This window comes from Thamnophis sirtalis, unplaced genomic scaffold (assembly GCF_051295495.1).
Source record: "Thamnophis sirtalis isolate CommonGarterSnake01/CBP01778 unplaced genomic scaffold, rThaSir2_p1.2 scaffold_13, whole genome shotgun sequence".
NCBI lineage: Eukaryota > Metazoa > Chordata > Lepidosauria > Squamata > Natricidae > Thamnophis > Thamnophis sirtalis.
The window spans coordinates 7,152,835-7,167,013 of record NW_028261393.1 but is presented as its reverse complement, the minus strand read 5'-3'; the positions used below and the strand labels follow the sequence as shown (position 1 = coordinate 7,167,013).

General features: G+C 48.2%; 1 long non-coding RNA gene across 1 annotated transcript in view; it reads right to left on the bottom strand.

The window, feature by feature from the left end:
* Positions 1–14,179, bottom strand: part of LOC148042948 (uncharacterized) — a 281,857-nt gene that overhangs the window by 160,298 nt on the left and 107,380 nt on the right. The window lies entirely within an intron of this gene.

Below are 14,179 nucleotides of genomic sequence, written 5' to 3'. Positions count from 1 at the left end.
TATAAGGGGACCCCCATATCTTTAAGTTTAGACCCTCAGGTTGCTCCCATTAGGCTGAAAGCCCGCAGGGTGCCTTTTGCCTTAAGGGCCAAGGTTGACGCCGAACTTGACAAGTTGTTGGCGCAGGGAGTCATCGAGCCCGTTGACCACTCCCCTTGGGAGACCCCCATTGTTCTCCCAATCAAACCTGACGGGTCGGTGAGGATCTGCGCCGACTACAAGTCGACGATCAACTTGGCCCTTCAGGCAAACCCCTATCCAGTCCCTGTAGTGCAACACCTGCTCCATTCCCTGGGGCAGGGTTGCACATTTGCCAAACTGGATATGGCGCAGGCCTATCAACAGCTCCCGGTGGATGACGATGCGGCGGCTGCCCAGACCATCGTCACCCATCGTGGGGCTTTCCGTTGTCGCCGCCTGCAATTTGGCGTTTCCGTGGCCCCGGGGATCTTCCAAAGCCTGATGGAGCGGCTGCTCCACGGGCTGCCGGGCGTAGTTCCGTATTTCGATGACGTCCTGATCGCTGCTTCCAGCCGCTCAGAACTCATCGAAGTACTGCGGAAGGTCCTCAGTCGTTTCAGGGGCGCGGGTTTAAAACTGAAGCGCAGCAAATGTTCATTTGCTGTTCCGAGGGTGGAATTCTTGGGCTTCATGATTGACGCCCAAGGCATCCACCCCACACCTTCTAAAGTCGCTGCCATTAGGAACGCCCCTGCACCCACCTCCAAGGCGGAGCTGCAGGCGTTCCTAGGGCTCCTGAATTTTTACGCCCCTTTTATTCCGCACAAGGCGTCACTAGCCGAGCCGCTGCATCGGTTGCTCGACCGATCTGCGGCCTGGCGCTGGGGGAGCCGCGAAGCGCATGCGTTCGCGGCTGTCAAAGAAGCTCTGACGTCAGCGGCAGTCCTGGTCCAGTACAATGACAGGATGCCACTGACGTTAGCTTGTGACGCCTCCCCCTATGGAGTCGGGGCCGTTCTAAGCCATGTCCTCCCAAATGGCTTAGAGGCCCCTGTGGCCTATTACTCCCGGACACTCTCCTCGGCGGAGCGTAATTACAGCCAGATAGACAAGGAGGCTCTGGCTGCAGTGTCCGGGATTAAGAGGTTCCACGACTACCTCTATGGTCGGCCTTTCACCCTTGTCACTGACCACAAGCCTCTCCTTGGGCTTCTGGCAGGTGACAAGCCGACCCCCCCCATCCTCTCCCCCCGAATGACTAGATGGACGGAGTTCCTGGCTGCGTATTCTTATACGCTACAGTACCGTCCAGGCAAGCAGCTGGGGCATGCCGATGCCTTAAGCCGCTGCCCGTTACCGGAGACCGACACCGCCCTAGTGCCCTGTCTCTCAGTCCTGTCTATCGCGTCTTCCGGTTTCCCGATTTCGGCCGCGGATGTCGCGGCCTGCACCAAGGCCGATCCGATCCTCTCCCAGGTCGCTTCCTGGGTCTCGAGGGGATGGCCAATGGACAAAGTGGCAGAGGGCTTCAAGCCCTTTAAAACCCGGCAGGCGGAGCTCTCCCTCCACGGGGGGTGCCTTATTTGGGGGGATCGAGTGGTGATCCCCACCGCGCTGCGGCCACAAGTCCTGTCCCTGCTCCATAAGGATCATCCGGGCATAGCACGAATGAAGGCATTAGCCCGTAGCTATGTTTGGTGGCCCTTACTGGACTCAGAGATAGCGGCCCATGTGGGCCGCTGCCACCCCTGTCAGCAATCTAGGCCCAATCCCCCAGCCGGGCCGGCTCGTGAGTGGGAGGCTCCGAGAGGCCCATGGTCGCGCCTCCACCTAGATTTTGCCGGTCCCTTTCACGGCCAGAACTTCTTGGTCGTGGTGGACGCTTACTCCCGCTGGGTGGAGCTGGTCCTCATGGGCTCCACCACAGCTGAGAGTACGGTCCGGGCCTTGAGAAGGCTGTTCGCGACCCATGGGTTGCCGGACCTGATTGTTTCTGATAATGGGCCCCAATTTATGTCCACCACGTTCCAGGAGTTCCTGGCCATGCAAGGGATTCGACATGCGCCCATAGCCCCGTACCACCCGGCCAGCAATGGCCGGGCGGAGCGGGCGGTCCGCTCAGCAAAGGAGGCACTGGGCCGCATGGACCGGGGCGACTGGCAGGAGAAAGTGGCGGCTTACCTGCTAAGCCAACATTCCACTCCCTGCCCAACGACCAACCGAAGCCCCGCGGAGCTCTTGATGGGCAGGCGCCTGTGGACTCCCCTGGACCGGCTACATCCGTTGTATGCAGGGGATCAGCCGAGCAACCTGGGGGTTATCCCTTCCCGTTCATTTAAATTAGGGGACGCGGTATGGGCCCGGGCATTTTCGGGGCCTACGAGATGGGTGCCAGCCACTGTGACTGCCCTGACTGGCCCGTGTTCTTTTAGAGTCGGACTGGCTGACGGATCCCAATGGAGGCGTCACCTGGATCAATTGAGGAGACGCCTCCCACCGCCAGCCGGCAGCCCAGGCCCAACCGAAGCCGGCACCGACTGCCCGGAATCCCAGCGTGAGGCCTTCGCCGCTCCAGGCCTCTCCTGCCAACAACCGAGAGCTCAAGCCGGAGAGAACACACCACGGGCCTTCGCCACACCAGGCCCAACCTGCCCGAGCGCCCCGTGCCGGGAACGCCCACAATCAGCTCAAGCCGCCGCAGAACAATTCTCACCTAGGCCTTGGTTCCTCCCTCCCGACACGCCTCCTAAACACAACACTATCACAGTGGACACGCCACCTCGCCCCTACTCACCAGGACAGTTGAGCCCTCCTTCTGGGCCATCCCAAGAAGGCGTGCCTTGGAGCTACACCCCCTTCCGGGAGGAGCTACCACAAGGAGGTCCTCCTCCGCCGACGACTAGTGGAGAACTGCGTAGATCAGGGCGGGTCCGGCACCGCCCCGCCTACCTGCAAGACTACGCATGCTCCACCCGCGGAGCATGCGCAGAACTGGGGGGAAGGGGTGTTAAGTATTCATAAGTTCATGAATATGTATGAGCCATGCAAATGGCTTCACTGTTCTTGTATTTCAGCACCATTGTGCTGGCCAGCAACAGCCTCCTGCGTCTGGATTGGATAGGACGCGAGGGAGGCTGTTGCCGGCTGAATGTTTGTTTCTGATTGGTTGAAGCCCGTGTATATAAGGTTTTGGCGGGCTGGTTATGAGTTGAATCGCTGTTATACTTAGCTTAGAATAAAGCCTGTTCTGTTGTTCACCCTGTGGTCGCGTCCCTCATTCCGAACCTTTAAAGATTTCGTGGTTCTGAACGCCATCTTGGATTTTTTGATGCCACGCACGCCCCTATCTCAACATCCTGCACTATGTTTAAATGGGTGTATTTGGTGTATGGTGAACTTTTTCGGCACCGAGTGCTGAAATGGGGGCATGCACACATGCATGCACCCGGTTTTCCGGTTTCTGGCACGCATGTGTGCACGAAGGCCAGCTAGCTGCTGCTCATGAACATTCCAGAAACCGAAAGAGCAGCTGCCTAATGCACAAATGTGTGCCAGGTGGCTCCTCTTCCAGTTTCTGGCGCTTCTGCGGACATGGAAGTCCAGCTGGCCGGCGCACCAGGACCCGGAAGAGCAACAGATGGCTTTGCGTGCCACTTCTGGCATGCGTGCGATGGGTTCGCCATCACGGGTATATGATAATACATTTCAATAAATGGAATTAAACTATAGTTCTATTGGAACCCCTGGGAGTTGTTTGTTTGTTTGTTTGTTTGTTTATTATATTTATATGCTGCCCTTTTCCCCCAAAGGGGACTCAGGGCGGCTCACAACTCAAACCAGGGAAGGGGGATACAGACAAAAATAACACATTTTGAGACACATAACAATGCATAATTTAAAACACACAACAGTCATACCATTCGAGACGGGGGCAACAGCTCTTTAGCCCCAGGCCTGTCGGAACAGCCAGGCTTTAAGGGCTTTGCGGAAGGCCTGGAGGGTGGTGAGGGTTCGAATCTCCACGGGGAGTTCGTTCCAGAGGGTCGGAGCAGCCACAGAGAAGGCTCTCCGGGTAGTCGCCAGTCGACATTGGCCGGCGGATGGAATTCGGAGGAGGCCTAGTCTGTGGGATCTAATCGGTCTAGTGGAGATGATTGGCAGCAGGCGGTCTCTCAAGTACCCAGCCTATGTTGTAAACCAACATAGAGTGATACTAGAGACGAAGAGTTGAAATAATGTTGGGAATCATCACTGGACAGTTATTTTTTTATTGATTTATTAAATTTATATGCTACCCATCTTGAAGTCACATGGGCGACTTGCAACGTAATCAGTATTTAAAAACAAGAACAACAGCCGAACAGTAAAGACAAGTAGACCTCATCTGGTCATATGTTCAAAATTCAGTCGCTTGGCATCAGGCTCATATATATATGATGATTGCAGTGCCCCAGGATCACGTGATTGGCTTTTGCGAGCTTTTGACAAAGTCAATGGAGAAGTCAGATTCATTTGCCAACGTTTTTGTGAAAGCAGAGAAAGAAGAGAATTCACCAATCAGGTCAAAGAATCCTTGACAATTAAGTTTGTAATTTAGAGGCTTGTTTTGTGTTATTTAGAATAGAATAACAAGAGTTGGAAGGGATCTTGGAGATCTTCAACCCCCTGCTCGAGCAGGAAACCCCTACACCACTTCAGACAAATGGTTATCCAACATCTTCTTAAAGACTTCCAGTGTTGGAGCATTCACAACTTCTGGAGGCAAGCTGTTCCCCTGATTAATTGTTCTCACTGTCAGGAAATTTCTCCTTAGTTCTAGGTTGCTTCTCTCCTTGATTAGTTTCCACCCATTGCTTCTTGTTCTGCCCTCATGTGCCTTGAAAAATAGTTTGACTGCCTCTTCTTTGTGGCAACCCTTGAGATATTGGAACACTGCTAACATGTCTCCCCTAGTCCTTCTTTTCATTAAACTAGACATACCCAGTTGCTGCAAGTGTTCTTTGTCTGTTTTATCCTCCAGTCCCCTAATCTTCTTTGTTGCTCTTCTCTGCACTCTTTCTAGAGTCTCCATATCTTTTCTACATTGTGGCGACCAAAACTGAATGCAGTATTCCAAGTGTGGCCTTACCAAGGCATTATAAAGTGATATTAACACTTCACGTGGAACATTGACAAACTGGAATTTATCAAAAAAAAAAATAGTTCTAGAAGGCAACTGTTATGTAATCAAGGCCAATCAAAGGCTGGGAACAAAAGATAACATCTGTAAGTTAGAGATGCAATATTATTATTGCCTTCTTTAGCCAGAAACCTCCTCAGATAAGGCCTTTGCAAGCTCATGGGGCTGTTTTGCAACCATTGAAAGCTCAAGTTCTCACACCTAAAATATTTCAAGCCTTACGAGGTCACTAGTCCTCATGGCGTTTTAGTGACTTTAGTCTAAGAGATCAGCATTCTTGCATATGATCTTTTTCATCCTTTTTGGGGAGGGGGGTATTGTGGCTGTTTTTTTGAAAGAAAAGTTGGGAATCTTGGCCAATTCTGCTCATGCGTGCAGGACAGATTTACACCTACAATTATCGGTTTTCTTAAAAAAATAATTATTATTATCAGACAAACTTAAGAAGCCCAAATCGAAAGGAGGATAAAAAAAATCCTTATGTTTATAACTCTGCTTTACAAAAGAAAATTCAAGACCATCAAGCTAAGAGAAGGACCAGGAGGTCCAGAAGAAAATGGATTGAAACCCCGTAAGAGAGAGAGATAAGAGAATCCGTGAAGACACAAAGGGTGAAGTGTGAAAAATGGTCATAAGTCACTTTTTCCCAGTGCCATTATCACTTTGAATGGTTACTAAATGAACTATTGTATGTCGAGGATCTGTAAAGGTCTCCTGCTTGAGCGGGGGGTTGGACTAGATGACCTCCAAGGTCCCTTCCAACTCTGTACTTCTATGATTCTGTAAGGGTCTCTTCCTTGAGCAGGGGGTTGGACTAGATGACCTCTGAGGTCCCTTCAAACTCTGTCCTTCTATGATTCTGTAAGGGTCTCTTCCTTGAGCAGGGGGTTGGACTAGATGACCTCCGAGGTCCCTTCCAACTCTGTCCTTCTATGATTCTGTAAGGGTCTCTTCCTTGAGCAGGGGGTTGGACTAGATGACCTCCGAGATTCCTTCCAACTCTGTCCTTCTATGATTCTGTAAGGGTCTCTTCCTTGAGCAGGAGGTTGGACTAGATGACCTCTGAGGCACCTTCCAACTCTGCTTCCATGATTCTGTAAGGGTCTTCTGCTTGAGCAGGAGGTTGGACTAGATGGTCTCCTGGGTCCCTTCTGACTCTGTCCTTCTTTGACTACCTGTAAGGAGCCAAAGATTTAAAGACAGCCTCTGGAAGGCACATGCATGCTCTGAATTAGCGCATGGCTCCTGAACTTACCTCCATCAACGAAATTTAAAAAAAAACTCCCTTGAAGGCAGCTGTTACAGCAATAGAAAGTTGGCATCAAAAGCTCTACTCAAGAGGGGTTAAAGTAAAGCATTAGCCTTCCTTTCAGATCTCATGATACCATACTTTACACTTCCCTGGTTTATCCAGCCTGCAGGAATGAGATGGGACATTCCCTTCCCATCTAACATTCCCACAAATATTTCCCAAAGGGGTGTGAATTGCAACTAGCCAATCAGTAACCCTGCACCGAAATACCTCATGCGAAAGGTGTTCTTTTAATCATCCCTTGCAGGTAATTTCTTAATACAATAATAGCCTGGCATTCCAGTCTAGGGATCACTTAATGCAATATCTCTTTGTAATAAGCGTTGTTGTTGATTGTTTTCTGGGAATTTGATGGCCTTTACCCCATAATGTTCTCTCTTTTTAATAGTTTTTTTTAATTAAGGGAGTTTCATAGAATCATAGGCCTACTGGAATCAGATTAAAGGACCTTGCATTGCAATCCAACAATGTGTTTGTTTTCCTTCTGAGGTTGCTGAAATCTGGCAGAAGGGGAAATACCCAAAAAGTGAAGGGGGCTATGCAACAGGGCTGTGCATTTTTACTGAGCCAAGGTGGCGCAGTGGTTAAATGCAGCACTGCAGGCTACTGCTAGATCAGCAGGTCAGCGGTTCAAATCTCACCGGCTCAGGGTTGACTCAGCCTTCCATCCTTCCGAGGTGGGTAAAATGAGGACCCAGATTGTTGGGGGCAATATGCTGACTCTCTGTAAACCGCTTAGAGAGGCCTGAAAGGCCTATGAAGCGGTATATAAGTCTACTGCTATTGCTATTGCTATTACTTGGAAGTAAAACGGATTTTACTTCCGCAGCCAAGAAATTAAAAGACGTTTGCTCCTGGGGAGCAAAGCTATGGCAAATCTAGGTAGCGTACCAAAAAGCAGAGACATCACCCTGCCAATCAAAGTGTGTATAGTCAAGGCTGTGGTTTTCCCTCTTGAAATGGGTGGCTGTGAAAGCTGGACCATAAGAAAGGCTGAGCGCCAAAGAATGGAGGCCTTTGAGGTATGGTGCTGGAGGAAGCTGCCGCGAGATCCTTGGACTTCAAGGCGATCCAACTGGTCAGTCCTAGAGAAGATGAACCCTGACTGCCCTTTAGAAAGCCAGATCTGAAGAGGAGACTCTAAGACTTTGGCCACCTAATGAGAAGGAAGGACTCCCTGGAGAAGAGCCTCATGCTGGGAAGGATGGAGGGCAAAAGAAGAAGGGGACGACAGAGAAAGAGGTGGCTGGATGGAGTCACCGAAGCAGTCGGCGTGAGCTTAAATGGACTCCGAGGGATGGTAGAGGACAGGAAGGCCTGGAGGAACGTTGTCCGTGGGTCGCGATGAGTCGGACACGACTTTGTAACTAACAACAACAAAAACTGATTTAATTCCATATCACTTGTTTCTCAGCAAGGATAAGGATGGTGTCAGCCAAGAAAAGGCAGCAACGTGTAGCCAATTTGATTAATGGGTTGAGGAAACCCAGGTGGCTGGAGTAACAGATGTTGAGCAATAAACCATGATTTGCAGGCCCGAATAGCTGGGTCCATCATGTTAAGCCGATCTGCTTTCAGCTAGTTATTAAGATGCCTTTTCATGATATGAAAGCATGTATAGTCAAGTCCTACCCACGCAGGAGCAGCAAGCACACCAACATAAGGAAGAAGTTGTCAGTGGAAGTTACAATGGACCATGCTTCATCACACATCCCTGCAGCCACCTCTGGTCAGGGACCTCCAAAATGTTTAACACTCGCTGGAAAATGGTATTAGTAAGAGTTTCAGAAAGACCCTTGCTTTTGTGGGAAGTTATCACCCATAGTTATCACTATGCTGGCTGGGGGATTCTGGGAGTTGAAGTCCACATGTCTTAAAGTCACCAAAGTTGAGAAACACTGGAATAGACAGAGGACGTAACTTAACTCCCATCCTGGGGTTAATGAAAAGGGCTCACCCAACTTCAAAATGGAAAAGATGACTGGTTATCTACTTGCTTGCAGGTTCCGATTGTTGGACCCCACACACAACCGCAAAACTTTTTGGGTACCGAACCGGTAGTAATGCTGGCAGTTTACCCACCCCTGATTCAGATGAACACAAGATCTCAACAAAGGGATCTTTGCTGCCCTCTAATGCTTACCTGGATTTTTGCAACTCAGATAGGATAAACGAAAGGGAAGGCTGTGTGTCCTGTCAGTTAGAACAGGGGTCTCCAACCTTGGCAACTTTAAGACTTGTGGACTTCTGGGAGTTGAAGTCCACAAGTCTTAAAGTTGCCAAGGTTGGAGACCCCTGTTGGAAGGAATCCCAGTCATAAGGAGATCTGGGAAATATGGGGTTGTATGCAAATCTGAGCTACTCTAGCTTTAAACTCCGGCTCTGATTTAAGTTGATAAGGTAAAGGTTCTCGTCGCACATATGTGCTAGTTGTTCCTGACTCTAGGGAGCAGTGCTCATCTCCGTTTCAAAGCCGAAGATCTAGCGCTGTCCGAAGACGTCTCCATGGTCATGTGGCTGGCATAACTAAATGCCAAAGGCACACGGAATGCTGTTACCTTCCCACCAAAGGTGGTTCCTATTTTTCTACTTGCATTTTTTACGTGCTTTCGAACTGCTAGGTTGGCAGAAGCTGGGACAAATCACGGGAGCTCACTCAGTTACATGGCACTAGGGATTCGAACCGCCAAACTCCCGACCTTTCTGATTGACAAGCTCTGCGTCTTAGCCACTGAGTCACCATGTCCCTTTCTAAGTTGATATCAAACTCTATTCCTGCAGCTGACTCACACATCTGACCTTGTGGAACCCTATCCAGCGAGATAGTGTTTTTTATCTGTCCATCACCTGAACAGAGGCATCAATTAAAAAAAAGTGGAAACTGAATCAGCATTAAAGCCACTGGAGATTTCCTGGTGCCTCCTAAATTAGGGATATCCTCTGCTCACAGGAGCAACCACACAAACAAAACCTTTTTTTTAAATTGAAAATTTTGAAAAAAAAACTTTTACAAATATTTACCTCCCTCCCCCTCCCCTCCCCAACCCCCCAACCTTCCCCCCCCCCCCGACGTCCCAGAACCAATACAGAGTATAAATCTTTAACAAAGATATTCTAAGATAAACTTTAAAAAAAGTTAGTATCATCTTTCATTTGAGCTTTAACTCCTCTTTGCTAGGCTAGCTCTAAACAGATTACATCATTCCTTGTTTCTTCAGTCGTAAACTATCTGGAATTTCTTAGTCCCATACTTATTTTGAGTATAGTCAATCCATCTTCTCCACTCCAGTTTATATCTCTCATTGGAATGGTCCTTGAGATATGCTGATATTTTAGCCATCTCTGCTAGGTTTGTTACTTTTAATGTCCATTCTTGAATAGTAGGCAAATCTTCCTTCTTCCAGTATTGCGCCACCAACAGTCTTGCTGCCGTTATTAAATGCAAAATCAAGTTAATCTCTATAACTGTACAATCAGTAATTATACCTAACAAGAATAACCGAGGGGTAAACTTTATCCTTTTTTAAAGAACATTTTGCATAATCCACCATATTTTTATCCAAAATGCTTTTACCTTTTTACAAGTCCACCATATATGATAGTATGTAGCATCGAGGCAATCACATCTCCAGCATTTAGGTTGTAAATTCGGATACATAGAGGCCAGTTTTTTAAGGATCTAAATGCCATCTATAAAACATCTTACAAAAGTTTTCTCTCAAATTTTGGACTTGTGTAAATTTTACATTTCTTACCCAAATCTTTTCCCATGTATCCAACATTTAAAGTAGTCTTTTAGTAAACACACAATAGGGTATGCAGCGCTTTCAAGCTAAAGGCCTAAATGCTTTGGTACACCCAGGAGTGCTCACATCACACTTATCTGCAGCTCTTTAAAGCAGCTACATCTTTTCCGGAGTTGCCAGGCCTGATTGTGCTACAAGAACATCCTGGAAACGACTGTTTTGGTTTCTAGTTTATTCAGTTCAGGGACTCTCTGCTCTAACCTAGGCTTCCAGATAAAGCATAAATTGTAATCTTAGTGCCAAAAACCCTCTTTTATTTATACAGCTGCAAATTATGGTCATCCCCAAGGCTTCACAAAGAGTCTGTGAAGGTTCTGACAGATGTCTGCTCGAGTTGCCACACTCTTTCAGGGGAAGGTTGATAAACACCCACCTTATCTCCCTTGGAATGCAGCCAGAGACCTAACTGCCAATTGCAGAGCAAGGCCAAACTTAGCACAGAGTCAAAGCTTGAACCGACCAGATGAACTGATTGCTTCCTGCAAAAGTTCACATCCAGTTTGCTCTTCTTTTACGTCTTATGGGAGGGGCCAATCATCTCCAAGCCTTACTCCCAACTCAACCCTGTTTTCTTCATTGTTCTTGCCTTCTGGGGAACAGGCTCCCGTAGTTCTTCTGCTTCGCTGATGTCAGACTCCGAAGGCTCTGGAGACTCGAAAGGCAGGAAATAACTATCAGATGGCCTTGGTCCCCTCTCTGCCTCATCTGAGCCTTTCCCAGTCTCCAGGACTGGCCCATGTTCCTCCCCAACCTCCTCACTGTCCGAATCTGCTGCCAGCTCTACCGGTTGCTGGCGGGCCACAACACTCTTGGCTGCTCCAGTGAAACAGACTCTAAACAGCTTACCAAGGATAGACTATCAGATGGCCTTGGTCCCCTCTCTGCCTCATCTGAGCCTTCCCCAGACTCCAGGACTGGCCCATGTTCCTTCCCAACCTCCTCACTGTCCGAATCTGCTGCCAGCTCTACCGGTTGCTGGCGGGCCACAATACTCTTGGCTGCTCCAGTGAAACAGACTCTAAACAGCTTACCAAGGGTAGACAGAGTTGAGTTTGGTCCCCCTGTGTGCACCCCATGTGTTTCAACACGCTTTCCTTAAAACGTTTGAATTCACGGTGCTAACACAGCCCGGTTTCAGAACTAGGGTGATATAAGAGGCAGGTTGTTGGGATACTGTCCAGCTTTAGCTCTTCCACCGAAAGTCCTTGAGATGAAAGAGTATGGCATTGCAACATCCAACACCGGTATCCTTTTTTCGGGGTTTGCTCAACGTGTTGAACCAGAAACTAACCCTGTGTTTACATAAGATGCCAAGTCAACCCAAACCCCAGATTTAAACTAAGCAAGCTTTGCCAGGGGTGTGAATAAGAGGTTGGCAGCTTGGCATCGACACCATCTTAGCATTCGGAGAGTAGTCCTTAATTTGCATCTGTTCGTTTAGTTGCCATTCAATGTTACAATCGTCAACCCTGAAGCCGAACTGACCGAAGCCATTTTGAAGCTTCAGTCTTGCCACACTGGAGCTGAGGGATAGGGAGGAAGGAATAGAGATAGCAGGGATTGTGTAGTCAAAGCAAAATACTTTCTCTTGGGAACCAAGGACATTCTCACACCTGGTCAGAGAGAGGAGGAATGATGTTACCCAGTAACCAGACAGCACTTCGATTGGACCATGTGACTGATTGTTTGGGGAAAGGGAAAAACGTTTACTTTTAATTAGGTGAAAACTGTGGGAAACTTTCAGTTTTCACCAGAACTGCTGCCAATCACCTCCACTAGACCGATTAGATCCCACAGATTAGGCCTCCTTCGAATTCCATCCGCCGGCCAATGCCGACTGGCGACTACCCGGAGGAGAGCCTTCTCTGTGGCTGCTCCGACCCTCTGGAACGAACTCCCCGTGGAGATTCGAACCCTCACCACCCTCCAGGCCTTCCGCAAAGCCCTTAAAACCTGGCTGTTCCTGGGGCTAAAGAGCTGTTGCCCCCGTCTCGAATGGTATGACTGTTGTGTGTTTTTAAATTATATATTGTTATGTTTCATCTTTTTATTTTCTATCTGTACCCCCCTTCCCTGATTTGAATTGTGAGCCACCCTGAGTCCCCTTCGGGGGAAAAGGGCGGCATATAAATATAATAAAAATCAATCAATCAATCAAACTGTGCCAGTATGATAGATCCAAATAAAGCTATTTTTTGAGAAATCTAACTGCCTCGGAGTTTTGCTTACTATGGGTCTATTACCTGGAACCCTAAGAACAATAGTGCTCAGTGGTGGGACTCAAATAATTTAACAACCGGTTCTCTGATCTAATGATTTCTTCCAATCACCAAACTGCTCAGAAAGTTAACAACCGGTTCTCCCGAAGTGGTGCAAACTGGCTGAATCCCACCACTGATAGTGCTGAAAAAAATACCGGTCCTCAGACTTACAATCGCTGCAACATCCCCATAGTCACACAATCACAATTTGGCTGCTTGGCAACTGGCCTGTGTTTATGTCAAACGCAGCATCCTTGGGCCAGCTGAGTACCATTTGCAACTCTGGCAGCCAGTTTGCAACAAGCCAAGTCAATGGGGGAAGCCAGGTTTGCTTAACGACCAAGCAAGTGGGACAAAAAAAGATGGCAACATTGTGCACAACTCACTTAGCAACCTGTCAGACACAAGGAACCAACAACAATTCGGTGAACAAGCCAAAGCAGTTTATTTACAAGAATCTTGCCAGACTGATTAGCCATTCCCTTGGCTAATCAAAATCCTGTAAAGTATTAGTACCAGAATCAAAATCCCGTAAAGTATTAGTACCGCTTTATAAAACCTTGGTAAGACCCATACCTGGAATACAGCTTCCAGTTTTGGTCACCAAGTTACAAAACAGATGTTGGGACTTTGGACAAAAATGAAGGGAAGAGCAGCTAGGATGATTCAAGGCCTGGAACATACACTAAAACATATGAAGAACGGTTGCAGAATTTGAGTATGGCCAGTTTAGAGAAAAGAAGGACTAGGGGTGACATGGGAGCAGACTCAGTGGTGGGTTTCAAAAAGTTTTGCAACCTCTTCTGTAGGTGTGGCCTGCTTTCCGGGTCCATTGGTGGAACCTCCTCTAACCGGTTTGCTAGATTTGATGAACCGGTTCTACCGAACCGGTGCGAACCAGTAGGAACCCACCTCTGGTAGCAGTGCTCCAATAATTGAGGGGCTGCCACAAAGAAGAGGGGTTCAAATTATTCTCCAAAGCATCAGAGGGCAGGATAAGGAACAAGGGTTGGAAACTAAGCAAGGAGAGAAGCAGTTAAGGATCAACTTCCTAAAAATGAGGACAATCAACCAGTGGAGCCTTTAGAAGTTGTGGGTGCCCCATCCCTGGAGGTTTTTAAGAAGAGGCTGGAGAGCCACTTGTTTGGATTGGTAGAGGGTCTCCTGCTTGAGCAGGGGGATGGACTAGAAGACCTCCATGGTCCCTTCCGCACTATTCCAATGGATTGAATGCTTCAAACGACTGGCCTCTTTCATTTTGCTCCCATGAAGACACTGCATGCTGGAATGCATTTTTCCTTTCCTTTCCTTTCCTTTCCTTTCCTTTCCTTTCCTTTCCTTTCCTTTCCTTTCCTTTCCTTTCCTCTCTTCTCCTTTCCTCTTCTCTCCTCTTCTTTCCTTTCCTTTAGCAGGATCTAATGAGTCTCACTTTGCAATGGAACTTCAGATCTCAACGGTGTCCATAAGTCAGGGACTACCCGGGAAGCATTCTTTCCGGACTTACTCCTCATTCCTTTCTCTTCTTTCTTGTTTTCTCCCATTCCCTGCCAGGTTGTTCTCTCTCTCTCTCTCCCTCTCTTTCTCCTCCCTCTCATTCCAACCAGCTGGATTGGATTCCTGATGTGCTTCAGCTTCCCCTGTGTCCTTTGGGATGCTTTCA